At 15.2% G+C, this 17,386-nt stretch overlaps 2 pseudogenes across 1 annotated transcript; one reads left to right on the top strand and one right to left on the bottom strand.

Moving 5' to 3' along the window:
• Positions 1 to 1,817: 1,817 nt before the first annotated feature.
• On the top strand, positions 1,818 to 15,330 carry LOC143175594 (cytochrome b pseudogene; annotated as a pseudogene). The gene is made up of 2 exons (XR_013000314.1): positions 1,818 to 3,746; positions 14,175 to 15,330. The product of XR_013000314.1 is annotated as a cytochrome b pseudogene (transcript).
• Positions 14,985 to 16,139, bottom strand: LOC143175593 (cytochrome b pseudogene; annotated as a pseudogene).
• Between the last annotated feature and the right edge of the window lie 1,247 nt (positions 16,140 to 17,386).

The following is a 17,386-nucleotide window of genomic DNA, read 5'->3' as shown; positions in this document are numbered from 1 at the left end:
GAAGAATAAGCCACTAAAATTTTTATATCAATTTGACGTATACATAAAATACTAATTAATATTGACCCAAAAATTCTAAAATATATAATAATTTCATTAAATTCAATAAAATTTTTTATAAATATTAATATAAAACGAATTAAACCATAAATTCCTAATTTTAATAAAATTCCTGCTAAAATTATTGACCCAATAACAGGGGCCTCAACATGAGCTTTCAATAATCAAGAATGGAATATAAATATAGGAATCTTAACAAAAAATGTAAACATAAAAAATAAAAATATAAACATATTTAAATATTTAATTTTTAATATTTCAAAGTAATACATCATTAAAATATTATAAAAATAATATAAATCTAAAATAAAAATTAAAAAAGGTAAAGAAAAAAATATTGTATAAAATAATAAATAAAATGAAGCTAACTCTCGTATTTCACCTAACCCTCATTTTATAATAATAAAAAATATAAGAACTAACCTAATTTCAAATATAAAATAAAATATTAATAAATTTATTGAAGTAAAAACAAAAATTAAAGAAATTAATAATGTCAATATTAATATTTTAAAATAAAAAAAATCATTATTTTTAACATCAAAAAAAATAAAAATTAACCCAAAAATTAAAAATGTTAATGATAATAATATATAAGAATATAAATTTATTCCTAATATTTCATTAATTATCCCATTTTCTACAAATTGATTAAAACAAAGAAATGGAATTATACAAAATAATAATATTAATATTCCTAATAAATACTTACTATTAAAAAAAATTAATAAGATTATTATAAAAATTACATAAATTATCATATTAAATTTAATACTTTAACACTTTGATTCCCAAATAAAAAAATTATTCTAATTATTAAACCTAGCCCAATTAAACTTTCACAAACACCTATAATTAAAACAACTAAAAACAATCAATCATTTAAATCTAAATCTGACAATATTAAAATTAAATGTAAAATTAAAATTAATAGAAACTCTAAACAAATTAAAATTAATAAAAATCTCTTAAATCTTAATATTATTAATAAAATTATAACAAATAATAATAATATATAATTAAATTCCCTAAAAACTTCTAAAAAAATTAATTTATAAAATAAATTTATTCAATAAATTTCAAAAAAATTATTTAAAAATAATATCTTTAATCTCCAAAATTAAAATTTTCTTTAAAACTATTTTTTGATAAATTCAATAAGCTATATAATTTAAATATAAAAATATTAATTTTGTAAATTAAAATCAGAAATTTATTTCTTATAGCTAATTGAACTATTTGTAAAAATTATCATTTTAAAAATCATTATATTATTATGAATAAAATTATATAATATCTCAAAAAATAATTTACCTCCTATAAATTTTATAATAACATTAATTTATTATACAATAACTTTAATAATAATTAACTACATTTTCATACCAAAAAAATCTTTATATTTAATAATAATTTTTATTACAATTATTAGAAGTATACTAATTATATTTATATACTTTGTTAGAATAATAAATAATTCATTTATTTCTAAAAAAAATAAAATAGATAAATATTTTCTTTTCATAAATTTTATATTTTTATTTTTATTTTCTTTAACTTTACTTTTATGCAAAAATAAAAAAATAATTATTAATTCAACTAATGAAAATGTTAATATTTACAAAATTTATGAATATCCATATACTTTAATTATTTTTTATTTAATAAGATTATTACTATTAATTTTAATTTTAACAATAAAAATTTCTATGACTAATAAAACAAATCAATCATTACGAAAAATAAAAAATTAATCTATGAAGAATAAAATTTTTTATAAATTTATAAATATTAATCCATTAATAAAAATACTTAATTTATCACTAATTAATCTACCAACTCCAATAAGTATTAACTACTTATGAAATTTAGGGTCAATTTTAGGATTATTCTTAATAATTCAAATTATTTCTGGATTATTTTTATCTTTTCATTATTGTCCAAATATAAATCTAGCCTTTAATAGAACTATTCATATTATAAAAAATATTAATCTTGGGTGATTTATACGATTAACTCATATAAATGGGGCCTCATTCTTTTTTATATCAATATTTTTACATATCGCCCGAGGAATCTACTATTTTTCATTCACACTTACAAAAGTATGATTAATTGGAATTATTATTTTACTACTATCAATAGCAACAGCATTTTTAGGATATGTATTACCTTGAGGACAAATATCTTTTTGAGGAGCAACTGTAATTACTAATTTATTATCAGCTATCCCATATTTAGGACAAATATTAGTTCAATGAATTTGAGGTGGATTTTCAATTAATAACGCTACTTTAAATCGATTCTATTCTTTTCATTTTATTTTACCAATAATTATTTTACTACTAGTAATTCTACATTTATTTTTTTTACATTTAAGATTTTCTCATAACTCTATAGGATTAACAAGAAAACTTTATATATTATCTTTCAACCCTTATTTTATTATTAAAGATTTATTTGGTTACATAATTATTTTAACAATTTTTTTTTTAATCACAATAAAATTTCCTTACATACTAAGTGACCCTGACAATTTTATTCTTGCAAACCCAATAATTACTCCTGAACATATTAAACCTGAATGATACTTCTTATTTGCATATGCTATTCTTCGATCCATTCCAAATAAATTAGGAGGTGTAATTTTTTTAATATTATCAATTTTAATTTTAATTATATTAACAATATCAAATAAAAATAATATAAATTCATGCAAATATTATTATTTAAATAAAATAAATTTTTGGTTATTCATTATATCATTTATTATACTAACATGACTAGGTAAACAATTAATTGAATATCCATATATTCAATTAACACAATTATTTTCAATTATCTATTTTTCTTATTTTTTTACCTCCCCAATTTTAAATTATTTTTGAGATAAACTTATTTATCATAACTAAGTTAATGAGCTTGAAATAAGCATATATTTTGAAAATATAATATAGATTTTAAATAAATCTATTAACTTTAAAAAATAATTATTAATAAAAATTCCTTAAATATAAAATTTAACAAAATATAATATAAAGAAATTAATAAAAACTTTTTTCAACATAAATCTATTAATTGATCATATCGAATTCGTGGACAAATTGAACGTATTAAAATAATGAAAAAAAAATGAATATCAACAAATAACGCAAAATTTCATCTTACAAAATCTACACCAAAAAAAATCAATACTATAATTACTCTAACAAAAACAATTCTTAAATATTCAGACATAAAAATTAATGTAAATGTACCTCTAAAATATTCAATATTAAATCCTGAAACTAATTCAGATTCACCTTCAATTAAATCAAAAGGTGAACGATTTAATTCAACTAATATACTAATTAAAAACATTAAATAAATAGGAAATATATATATAAATATATATATATATAATTGATACTTTAAAAAATTATATAATGAAAAATCTTCAATTAATAAAATTAAAGAAAATAAAATTAAAAATAAACTAACTTCATAAGAAACTGATTGAGCAATAGATCGAATAGAACCTAACATTGAATAATTTGAATTAGAAATTCAACCTCTAAATATTACAGGATAAACATTTAACCCAATAATTATTAACATAAATAAAATACCATAATCAAAAAAAATCATATAACAACTTATTGGATAAATAAATCAAATTAATATAGAAAATAAAAATATTAAAATAGGTATAAATCTATAAATCAAAAACTTTCTTTTTATAACTAAAAATAATTCTTTACTTAATAATTTAATTGCATCTCTAAAAGGTTGCAAAAATCCTAAAAATCCAACTTTATTTGGCCCAACCCGAAATTGAACTAAACTTAATAATTTACGTTCAAATAATGTCAAAAAAGCTATTCTAATTAAATTAAAAATTAATAAAATTATAAATATAAAAAAATCTAAAATAATTATTCTAAATTCAAATAAAATTATTATCTATTATAATACTTATTCTTATAATATTCATAAATTCTAAATTTATAACACTTTTCTGCCAAGATAATTATTAATAAATTTAAATTAACCAAAAAATAATATTTATTTAAACTTAGTCCTTTCGTACAAAAATTTAAAATTAATTTAAAGATAGAAACTGATCTGGCTTACGCCGATCTGAACTCAAATCATGTAAAATTTAAAAAGTCGAACAGACTTAATATTTAAATGTCTTCATTTAAATTTAATTTTAATTCAACATCGAGGTCATAAACATTTTTATAAATACGATCTTCCCAAAAATATTATGCTGTTATCCCTAAGGTAATTTTTTTCTAATAATTTTACAAAAATCTCAAAAATTTTACAATAATTATTGATTAAAATATTTTAAAGTTTATTAAATTTAAACATCCTCCCAATTAAATAATAAATTAATTAAATTAAAATTAAACTTTAAATAATATTTAATAAATTAAATTATAAAATTCTATAGGGTCTTCTCGTCCCTTAAAAAAAATTAAGCATTTTTACTTAAAATTTAAATTCATAATTTATACTTGAAACAGTTTATATTTCATTAACTCATTTATACAAGACCTTAATTAAAAGCCAAATTATTATGCTACCTTTGCACAGTTATAAATACTGCAACTATTTAAAATTAAATTCATTGAGTAGAGCTTACCTTAAAATAATAATCAAAAAGAAATGTTTTTGTTAAACATTTGAATATAAATTTTGCCGAATTCTTTAAATATATATATATATATTATATATTATAATATATTTTATTCATAAATAAATTCAATTACTAATTTAATCATTATAAATAATTTCAATTAATTCTAAAATATTATTTTATAAAAAATATATTAATAAAATTAAATTAATAATAGATAAAAATAAATTATAAAATTTTCTATATCAATAACAAATTTCATGTTTATAAATTTATAAAAATCTAAATTTTATAATTATAAATAAATTTATAGATTATCCCATAAATTTTTTATATTTAATAAATTTTTAATTATATATATATATATATATATTAATATAATAAAAATAATAAAAATTAACTTAAATATATGAATTAAATTCAATTCTAAAATAACTAGATATCTAAAATTTGAATAAAATTTCATTTCTAAATAAATATTAATAAACATTTTACTACATATAAAATTATATTTATTTAGATCATTTTATTTTCGAGATTTATAAATCTATATATATAAATTAAATAACCCTGATACAAAAGGTACAAAAATAAATTTTATTTTTATAAAATTAAAATATTTCTTTCACAATACTATTTAATAAAAAATAAATTTATTCAAAAATTTTACTAAAACAATATAAAATTAAATTATTTTCTTTAAAAAATAAATATAACAAATTTAATATATATATATATATAATATTTAATAAAATTTTAAATTATAAAAATTAATCTTTTTATTGTAAATAAAAAATTTTTATTAAACTAAAATTTTAAAAAAGTACATTTTCCAATACACTAACTTTGTTACGACTTATTTCAATACTATTGAAATTGACGGGCGATTTGTACATTAAATAAAAAATATTTCAAATAATAAAATTTTATTTAATTTACTTTTAAATCCAATTTTATTAAAATATTAAAATTTTAAATTCAAAAATTTAATTTAATGTAATTCATATAAACCTAAAAAAAAATACATTTTGATCTGAATTCTTATATTGTTAAAAATATTTTTTAATTATAAAATTTAAATCTATAATCTTAATAAACGACAATACATAACCAATTTTTTAGTATATCTTAACGTGGACTATCAAATTAATCTACAAATTCCTCTAATTTAAAGATATTTAACCGCCAAATTTTTTAATTTTAATGATCAACATTTAATTGTTAAATTACAACTTTCATATCTATAGTAGGGTATCTAATCCTAGTTTAATTTAAATATTTAATAAAAATAATATTAATAAAAATTAAATTAATTAAATTTATATATATTTCACTAATAAAACTTAATAAAAATTAATTACATAAACAAATTATTTTAAATTTAATTAAATTAATTTATAAATAAAGTTTAACCGCAGATGCTGGCACTTATTCATCCTTTATTTAAATTAAATTCCTAATTATAACATTAATTAATAAAAAAAAATTAATTTCTAAATAAAATTATTAAAATTATTAAAATTCTAATAAATAAAAATTTTATATAATAAATTAAATTAAATAATTAATTATAATTCAAAAATCAAAAACTTTATTCTTCAATTAAAATTCATTTTAAAAAAAAATATTTGCAATAAATCCTTTAAATTTAATTCAATCTCCCTAAATAAAATTAAATCTATTAAATTTACTACCAATAAAATTTTTTCACTGAAAATTAAAACTACCGACTAAAATTCTTTCACTTTTTATAAACGTTATTGGGTAAAATTTTTTCTTTACTTATTGATGCTATCAATTAAAATTTTTTATTTGAAAGAACTCAATCTATTAAACTTTATTCTTCAATTAAAATTCATTTTAAAAAAAAATATTTGCAATAAATCCTTTAAATTTAATTCAATCTCCCTAAATAAAATTAAATCTATTAAATTTACTACCAATAAAATTTTTTCACTGAAAATTAAAACTACCGACTAAAATTCTTTCACTTTTTATAAACGTTATTGGGTAAAATTTTTTCTTTACTTATTGATGCTATCAATTAAAATTTTTTATTTGAAAGAACTCAATCTATTAAACTTTATTCTTCAATTAAAATTCATTTTAAAAAAAAATATTTGCAATAAATCCTTTAAATTTAATTCAATCTCCCTAAATAAAATTAAATCTATTAAATTTACTACCAATAAAATTTTTTCACTGAAAATTAAAACTACCGACTAAAATTCTTTCACTTTTTATAAACGTTATTGGGTAAAATTTTTTCTTTACTTATTGATGCTATCAATTAAAATTTTTTATTTGAAAGAACTCAATCTATTAAACTTTATTCTTCAATTAAAATTCATTTTAAAAAAAAATATTTGCAATAAATCCTTTAAATTTAATTCAATCTCCCTAAATAAAATTAAATCTATTAAATTTACTACCAATAAAATTTTTTCACTGAAAATTAAAACTACCGACTAAAATTCTTTCACTTTTTATAAACGTTATTGGGTAAAATTTTTTCTTTACTTATTGATGCTATCAATTAAAATTTTTTATTTGAAAGAACTCAATCTATTAAACTTTATTCTTCAATTAAAATTCATTTTAAAAAAAAATATTTGCAATAAATCCTTTAAATTTAATTCAATCTCCCTAAATAAAATTAAATCTATTAAATTTACTACCAATAAAATTTTTTCACTGAAAATTAAAACTACCGACTAAAATTCTTTCACTTTTTATAAACGTTATTGGGTAAAATTTTTTCTTTACTTATTGATGCTATCAATTAAAATTTTTTATTTGAAAGAACTCAATCTATTAAACTTTATTCTTCAATTAAAATTGATTTCTTGAATTAAAAATTTTACAATAAATTGATAATTATATTATTTTTTTTTTTATTTTAAAATTTATAAATAAAATATTAAAAAAAAAATACTTTATACTAAAATAAATAAATATAAAAAATAATTAAATTAATTAAATTTTCCATAAATAAAATATTGAAATTATCAAATACTAATAAAAATAATATAATTATCAATTTATTGTAAAATTTTTAATTTTATTTGTAATAATTTATTGGATATGATTTAAATTTATTAATAAACCAGTGGAAACATTAGGAGGTATCACGTTCATCTAAGATTTATATATTCATATTTAGATTTATTAATAATCACACAAATGATCATATGTATCCTATTAATATATCAAATATTTGGTTAATAATATATAATTATTTATTTAATTTTAAAAATTTTATTAAAAAATAATTTATTTAATCTATATTTATTTATTCATATTTAATTGGTTAATTTTTATTAATTTTGATTAATCTGATTTATTTGTTTTTTTTTAATTTAATTTAATATTTTTATTTATTTTTTAATTAATTTATAGGAATAGGCTGGATTAATCTATTTAATAAGATTAATTTGAATTTATAAGAAATTTATTTTAAAATAATTGATATTTATTTATTTTTAGGAGGGGCTACATTTATTTAATATAATTATTTTACGTATTAATTTTTAATTTTAATTTTTTTATTAGTATTTGATAATTTCAATATTTTATTTATGGAAAATTTAATTAATTTAATTATTTTTTATATTTATTTATTTTAGTATAAAATATTTTTTTTTTAATATTTTATTTATAAATTTTAAAATAAAAAAAAGAAATAATATAATTATCAATTTATTGTAAAATTTTTAATTTTATTTGTAATAATTTATTGGATATGATTTAAATTTATTAATAAACCAGTGGAAACATTAGGAGGTATCACGTTCATCTAAGATTTATATATTCATATTTAGATTTATTAATAATCACACAAATGATCATATGTATCCTATTAATATATCAAATATTTGGTTAATAATATATAATTATTTATTTAATTTTAAAAATTTTATTAAAAAATAATTTATTTAATCTATATTTATTTATTTATATTTAATTGGTTAATTTTTATTAATTTTGATTAATCTGATTTATTTGTTTTTTTTTAATTTAATTTAATATTTTTATTTATTTTTTAATTAATTTATAGGAATAGGCTGGATTAATCTATTTAATAAGATTAATTTGAATTTATAAGAAATTTATTTTAAAATAATTGATATTTATTTATTTTTAGGAGGGGCTACATTTATTTAATATAATTATTTTACGTATTAATTTTTAATTTTAATTTTTTTATTAGTATTTGATAATTTCAATATTTTATTTATGGAAAATTTAATTAATTTAATTATTTTTTATATTTATTTATTTTAGTATAAAATATTTTTTTTTTAATATTTTATTTATAAATTTTAAAATAAAAAAAAAGAAATAATATAATTATCAATTTATTGTAAAATTTTTAATTTTATTTGTAATAATTTATTGGATATGATTTAAATTTATTAATAAACCAGTGGAAACATTAGGAGGTATCACGTTCATCTAAGATTTATATATTCATATTTAGATTTATTAATAATCACACAAATGATCATATGTATCCTATTAATATATCAAATATTTGGTTAATAATATATAATTATTTATTTAATTTTAAAAATTTTATTAAAAAATAATTTATTTAATCTATATTTATTTATTTATATTTAATTGGTTAATTTTTATTAATTTTGATTAATCTGATTTATTTGTTTTTTTTTAAATTTAATTTAATATTTTTATTTATTTTTTAATTAATTTATAGGAATAGGCTGGATTAATCTATTTAATAAGATTAATTTGAATTTATAAGAAATTTATTTTAAAATAATTGATATTTATTTATTTTTAGGAGGGGCTACATTTATTTAATATAATTATTTTACGTATTAATTTTTAATTTTAATTTTTTTATTAGTATTTGATAATTTCAATATTTTATTTATGGAAAATTTAATTAATTTAATTATTTTTTATATTTATTTATTTTAGTATAAAATATTTAGTTAGGAATATATGTATATATATATATATATATAAAAAAATAAAATGAATTTTAATTGAAGAATAAAGTTTAATAGATTGAGTTCTTTCAAATAAAAAATTTTAATTGATAGCATCAATAAGTAAAGAAAAAATTTTACCCAATAACGTTTATAAAAAGTGAAAGAATTTTAGTCGGTAGTTTTAATTTTCAGTGAAAAAATTTTATTGGTAGTAAATTTAATAGATTTAATTTTATTTAGGGAGATTGAATTAAATTTAAAGGATTTATTGCAAATATTTTTTTTTAAAATGAATTTTAATTGAAGAATAAAGTTTAATAGATTGAGTTCTTTCAAATAAAAAATTTTAATTGATAGCATCAATAAGTAAAGAAAAAATTTTACCCAATAACGTTTATAAAAAGTGAAAGAATTTTAGTCGGTAGTTTTAATTTTCAGTGAAAAAATTTTATTGGTAGTAAATTTAATAGATTTAATTTTATTTAGGGAGATTGAATTAAATTTAAAGGATTTATTGCAAATATTTTTTTTTAAAATGAATTTTAATTGAAGAATAAAGTTTAATAGATTGAGTTCTTTCAAATAAAAAATTTTAATTGATAGCATCAATAAGTAAAGAAAAAATTTTACCCAATAACGTTTATAAAAAGTGAAAGAATTTTAGTCGGTAGTTTTAATTTTCAGTGAAAAAATTTTATTGGTAGTAAATTTAATAGATTTAATTTTATTTAGGGAGATTGAATTAAATTTAAAGGATTTATTGCAAATATTTTTTTTTAAAATGAATTTTAATTGAAGAATAAAGTTTAATAGATTGAGTTCTTTCAAATAAAAAATTTTAATTGATAGCATCAATAAGTAAAGAAAAAATTTTACCCAATAACGTTTATAAAAAGTGAAAGAATTTTAGTCGGTAGTTTTAATTTTCAGTGAAAAAATTTTATTGGTAGTAAATTTAATAGATTTAATTTTATTTAGGGAGATTGAATTAAATTTAAAGGATTTATTGCAAATATTTTTTTTTAAAATGAATTTTAATTGAAGAATAAAGTTTAATAGATTGAGTTCTTTCAAATAAAAAATTTTAATTGATAGCATCAATAAGTAAAGAAAAAATTTTACCCAATAACGTTTATAAAAAGTGAAAGAATTTTAGTCGGTAGTTTTAATTTTCAGTGAAAAAATTTTATTGGTAGTAAATTTAATAGATTTAATTTTATTTAGGGAGATTGAATTAAATTTAAAGGATTTATTGCAAATATTTTTTTTTAAAATGAATTTTAATTGAAGAATAAAGTTTAATAGATTGAGTTCTTTCAAATAAAAAATTTTAATTGATAGCATCAATAAGTAAAGAAAAAATTTTACCCAATAACGTTTATAAAAAGTGAAAGAATTTTAGTCGGTAGTTTTAATTTTCAGTGAAAAAATTTTATTGGTAGTAAATTTAATAGATTTAATTTTATTTAGGGAGATTGAATTAAATTTAAAGGATTTATTGCAAATATTTTTTTTTAAAATGAATTTTAATTGAAGAATAAAGTTTAATAGATTGAGTTCTTTCAAATAAAAAATTTTAATTGATAGCATCAATAAGTAAAGAAAAAATTTTACCCAATAACGTTTATAAAAAGTGAAAGAATTTTAGTCGGTAGTTTTAATTTTCAGTGAAAAAATTTTATTGGTAGTAAATTTAATAGATTTAATTTTATTTAGGGAGATTGAATTAAATTTAAAGGATTTATTGCAAATATTTTTTTTTAAAATGAATTTTAATTGAAGAATAAAGTTTAATAGATTGAGTTCTTTCAAATAAAAAATTTTAATTGATAGCATCAATAAGTAAAGAAAAAATTTTACCCAATAACGTTTATAAAAAGTGAAAGAATTTTAGTCGGTAGTTTTAATTTTCAGTGAAAAAATTTTATTGGTAGTAAATTTAATAGATTTAATTTTATTTAGGGAGATTGAATTAAATTTAAAGGATTTATTGCAAATATTTTTTTTTAAAATGAATTTTAATTGAAGAATAAAGTTTTTGATTTTTGAATTATAATTAATTATTTAATTTAATTTATTATATAAAATTTTTATTTATTAGAATTTTAATAATTTTAATAATTTTATTTAGAAATTAATTTTTTTTTATTAATTAATGTTATAATTAGGAATTTAATTTAAATAAAGGATGAATAAGTGCCAGCATCTGCGGTTAAACTTTATTTATAAATTAATTTAATTAAATTTAAAATAATTTGTTTATGTAATTAATTTTTATTAAGTTTTATTAGTGAAATATATATAAATTTAATTAATTTAATTTTTATTAATATTATTTTTATTAAATATTTAAATTAAACTAGGATTAGATACCCTACTATAGATATGAAAGTTGTAATTTAACAATTAAATGTTGATCATTAAAATTAAAAAATTTGGCGGTTAAATATCTTTAAATTAGAGGAATTTGTAGATTAATTTGATAGTCCACGTTAAGATATACTAAAAAATTGGTTATGTATTGTCGTTTATTAAGATTATAGATTTAAATTTTATAATTAAAAAATATTTTTAACAATATAAGAATTCAGATCAAAATGTATTTTTTTTTAGGTTTATATGAATTACATTAAATTAAATTTTTGAATTTAAAATTTTAATATTTTAATAAAATTGGATTTAAAAGTAAATTAAATAAAATTTTATTATTTGAAATATTTTTTATTTAATGTACAAATCGCCCGTCAATTTCAATAGTATTGAAATAAGTCGTAACAAAGTTAGTGTATTGGAAAATGTACTTTTTTAAAATTTTAGTTTAATAAAAATTTTTTATTTACAATAAAAAGATTAATTTTTATAATTTAAAATTTTATTAAATATTATATATATATATATATTAAATTTGTTATATTTATTTTTTAAAGAAAATAATTTAATTTTATATTGTTTTAGTAAAATTTTTGAATAAATTTATTTTTTATTAAATAGTATTGTGAAAGAAATATTTTAATTTTATAAAAATAAAATTTATTTTTGTACCTTTTGTATCAGGGTTATTTAATTTATATATATAGATTTATAAATCTCGAAAATAAAATGATCTAAATAAATATAATTTTATATGTAGTAAAATGTTTATTAATATTTATTTAGAAATGAAATTTTATTCAAATTTTAGATATCTAGTTATTTTAGAATTGAATTTAATTCATATATTTAAGTTAATTTTTATTATTTTTATTATATTAATATATATATATATATATATATATATAATTAAAAATTTATTAAATATAAAAAATTTATGGGATAATCTATAAATTTATTTATAATTATAAAATTTAGATTTTTATAAATTTATAAACATGAAATTTGTTATTGATATAGAAAATTTTATAATTTATTTTTATCTATTATTAATTTAATTTTATTAATATATTTTTTATAAAATAATATTTTAGAATTAATTGAAATTATTTATAATGATTAAATTAGTAATTGAATTTATTTATGAATAAAATATATTATAATATATAATATATATATATATATTTAAAGAATTCGGCAAAATTTATATTCAAATGTTTAACAAAAACATTTCTTTTTGATTATTATTTTAAGGTAAGCTCTACTCAATGAATTTAATTTTAAATAGTTGCAGTATTTATAACTGTGCAAAGGTAGCATAATAATTTGGCTTTTAATTAAGGTCTTGTATAAATGAGTTAATGAAATATAAACTGTTTCAAGTATAAATTATGAATTTAAATTTTAAGTAAAAATGCTTAATTTTTTTTAAGGGACGAGAAGACCCTATAGAATTTTATAATTTAATTTATTAAATATTATTTAAAGTTTAATTTTAATTTAATTAATTTATTATTTAATTGGGAGGATGTTTAAATTTAATAAACTTTAAAATATTTTAATCAATAATTATTGTAAAATTTTTGAGATTTTTGTAAAATTATTAGAAAAAAATTACCTTAGGGATAACAGCATAATATTTTTGGGAAGATCGTATTTATAAAAATGTTTATGACCTCGATGTTGAATTAAAATTAAATTTAAATGAAGACATTTAAATATTAAGTCTGTTCGACTTTTTAAATTTTACATGATTTGAGTTCAGATCGGCGTAAGCCAGATCAGTTTCTATCTTTAAATTAATTTTAAATTTTTGTACGAAAGGACTAAGTTTAAATAAATATTATTTTTTGGTTAATTTAAATTTATTAATAATTATCTTGGCAGAAAAGTGTTATAAATTTAGAATTTATGAATATTATAAGAATAAGTATTATAATAGATAATAATTTTATTTGAATTTAGAATAATTATTTTAGATTTTTTTATATTTATAATTTTATTAATTTTTAATTTAATTAGAATAGCTTTTTTGACATTATTTGAACGTAAATTATTAAGTTTAGTTCAATTTCGGGTTGGGCCAAATAAAGTTGGATTTTTAGGATTTTTGCAACCTTTTAGAGATGCAATTAAATTATTAAGTAAAGAATTATTTTTAGTTATAAAAAGAAAGTTTTTGATTTATAGATTTATACCTATTTTAATATTTTTATTTTCTATATTAATTTGATTTATTTATCCAATAAGTTGTTATATGATTTTTTTTGATTATGGTATTTTATTTATGTTAATAATTATTGGGTTAAATGTTTATCCTGTAATATTTAGAGGTTGAATTTCTAATTCAAATTATTCAATGTTAGGTTCTATTCGATCTATTGCTCAATCAGTTTCTTATGAAGTTAGTTTATTTTTAATTTTATTTTCTTTAATTTTATTAATTGAAGATTTTTCATTATATAATTTTTTAAAGTATCAATTATATATATATATATTTATATATATATTTCCTATTTATTTAATGTTTTTAATTAGTATATTAGTTGAATTAAATCGTTCACCTTTTGATTTAATTGAAGGTGAATCTGAATTAGTTTCAGGATTTAATATTGAATATTTTAGAGGTACATTTACATTAATTTTTATGTCTGAATATTTAAGAATTGTTTTTGTTAGAGTAATTATAGTATTGATTTTTTTTGGTGTAGATTTTGTAAGATGAAATTTTGCGTTATTTGTTGATATTCATTTTTTTTTCATTATTTTAATACGTTCAATTTGTCCACGAATTCGATATGATCAATTAATAGATTTATGTTGAAAAAAGTTTTTATTAATTTCTTTATATTATATTTTGTTAAATTTTATATTTAAGGAATTTTTATTAATAATTATTTTTTAAAGTTAATAGATTTATTTAAAATCTATATTATATTTTCAAAATATATGCTTATTTCAAGCTCATTAACTTAGTTATGATAAATAAGTTTATCTCAAAAATAATTTAAAATTGGGGAGGTAAAAAAATAAGAAAAATAGATAATTGAAAATAATTGTGTTAATTGAATATATGGATATTCAATTAATTGTTTACCTAGTCATGTTAGTATAATAAATGATATAATGAATAACCAAAAATTTATTTTATTTAAATAATAATATTTGCATGAATTTATATTATTTTTATTTGATATTGTTAATATAATTAAAATTAAAATTGATAATATTAAAAAAATTACACCTCCTAATTTATTTGGAATGGATCGAAGAATAGCATATGCAAATAAGAAGTATCATTCAGGTTTAATATGTTCAGGAGTAATTATTGGGTTTGCAAGAATAAAATTGTCAGGGTCACTTAGTATGTAAGGAAATTTTATTGTGATTAAAAAAAAAATTGTTAAAATAATTATGTAACCAAATAAATCTTTAATAATAAAATAAGGGTTGAAAGATAATATATAAAGTTTTCTTGTTAATCCTATAGAGTTATGAGAAAATCTTAAATGTAAAAAAAATAAATGTAGAATTACTAGTAGTAAAATAATTATTGGTAAAATAAAATGAAAAGAATAGAATCGATTTAAAGTAGCGTTATTAATTGAAAATCCACCTCAAATTCATTGAACTAATATTTGTCCTAAATATGGGATAGCTGATAATAAATTAGTAATTACAGTTGCTCCTCAAAAAGATATTTGTCCTCAAGGTAATACATATCCTAAAAATGCTGTTGCTATTGATAGTAGTAAAATAATAATTCCAATTAATCATACTTTTGTAAGTGTGAATGAAAAATAGTAGATTCCTCGGGCGATATGTAAAAATATTGATATAAAAAAGAATGAGGCCCCATTTATATGAGTTAATCGTATAAATCACCCAAGATTAATATTTTTTATAATATGAATAGTTCTATTAAAGGCTAGATTTATATTTGGACAATAATGAAAAGATAAAAATAATCCAGAAATAATTTGAATTATTAAGAATAATCCTAAAATTGACCCTAAATTTCATAAGTAGTTAATACTTATTGGAGTTGGTAGATTAATTAGTGATAAATTAAGTATTTTTATTAATGGATTAATATTTATAAATTTATAAAAAATTTTATTCTTCATAGATTAATTTTTTATTTTTCGTAATGATTGATTTGTTTTATTAGTCATAGAAATTTTTATTGTTAAAATTAAAATTAATAGTAATAATCTTATTAAATAAAAAATAATTAAAGTATATGGATATTCATAAATTTTGTAAATATTAACATTTTCATTAGTTGAATTAATAATTATTTTTTTATTTTTGCATAAAAGTAAAGTTAAAGAAAATAAAAATAAAAATATAAAATTTATGAAAAGAAAATATTTATCTATTTTATTTTTTTTAGAAATAAATGAATTATTTATTATTCTAACAAAGTATATAAATATAATTAGTATACTTCTAATAATTGTAATAAAAATTATTATTAAATATAAAGATTTTTTTGGTATGAAAATGTAGTTAATTATTATTAAAGTTATTGTATAATAAATTAATGTTATTATAAAATTTATAGGAGGTAAATTATTTTTTGAGATATTATATAATTTTATTCATAATAATATAATGATTTTTAAAATGATAATTTTTACAAATAGTTCAATTAGCTATAAGAAATAAATTTCTGATTTTAATTTACAAAATTAATATTTTTATATTTAAATTATATAGCTTATTGAATTTATCAAAAAATAGTTTTAAAGAAAATTTTAATTTTGGAGATTAAAGATATTATTTTTAAATAATTTTTTTGAAATTTATTGAATAAATTTATTTTATAAATTAATTTTTTTAGAAGTTTTTAGGGAATTTAATTATATATTATTATTATTTGTTATAATTTTATTAATAATATTAAGATTTAAGAGATTTTTATTAATTTTAATTTGTTTAGAGTTTCTATTAATTTTAATTTTACATTTAATTTTAATATTGTCAGATTTAGATTTAAATGATTGATTGTTTTTAGTTGTTTTAATTATAGGTGTTTGTGAAAGTTTAATTGGGCTAGGTTTAATAATTAGAATAATTTTTTTATTTGGGAATCAAAGTGTTAAAGTATTAAATTTAATATGATAATTTATGTAATTTTTATAATAATCTTATTAATTTTTTTTAATAGTAAGTATTTATTAGGAATATTAATATTATTATTTTGTATAATTCCATTTCTTTGTTTTAATCAATTTGTAGAAAATGGGATAATTAATGAAATATTAGGAATAAATTTATATTCTTATATATTATTATCATTAACATTTTTAATTTTTGGGTTAATTTTTATTTTTTTTGATGTTAAAAATAATGATTTTTTTTATTTTAA

This window comes from Nomia melanderi, unplaced genomic scaffold, assembly GCF_051020985.1.
Source record: "Nomia melanderi isolate GNS246 unplaced genomic scaffold, iyNomMela1 scaffold0137, whole genome shotgun sequence".
Taxonomy (NCBI): Eukaryota; Metazoa; Arthropoda; class Insecta; order Hymenoptera; family Halictidae; genus Nomia; species Nomia melanderi.
Note: the sequence above shows the minus strand (reverse complement) of the source record. Positions and strands in the feature narration are given on the sequence as shown.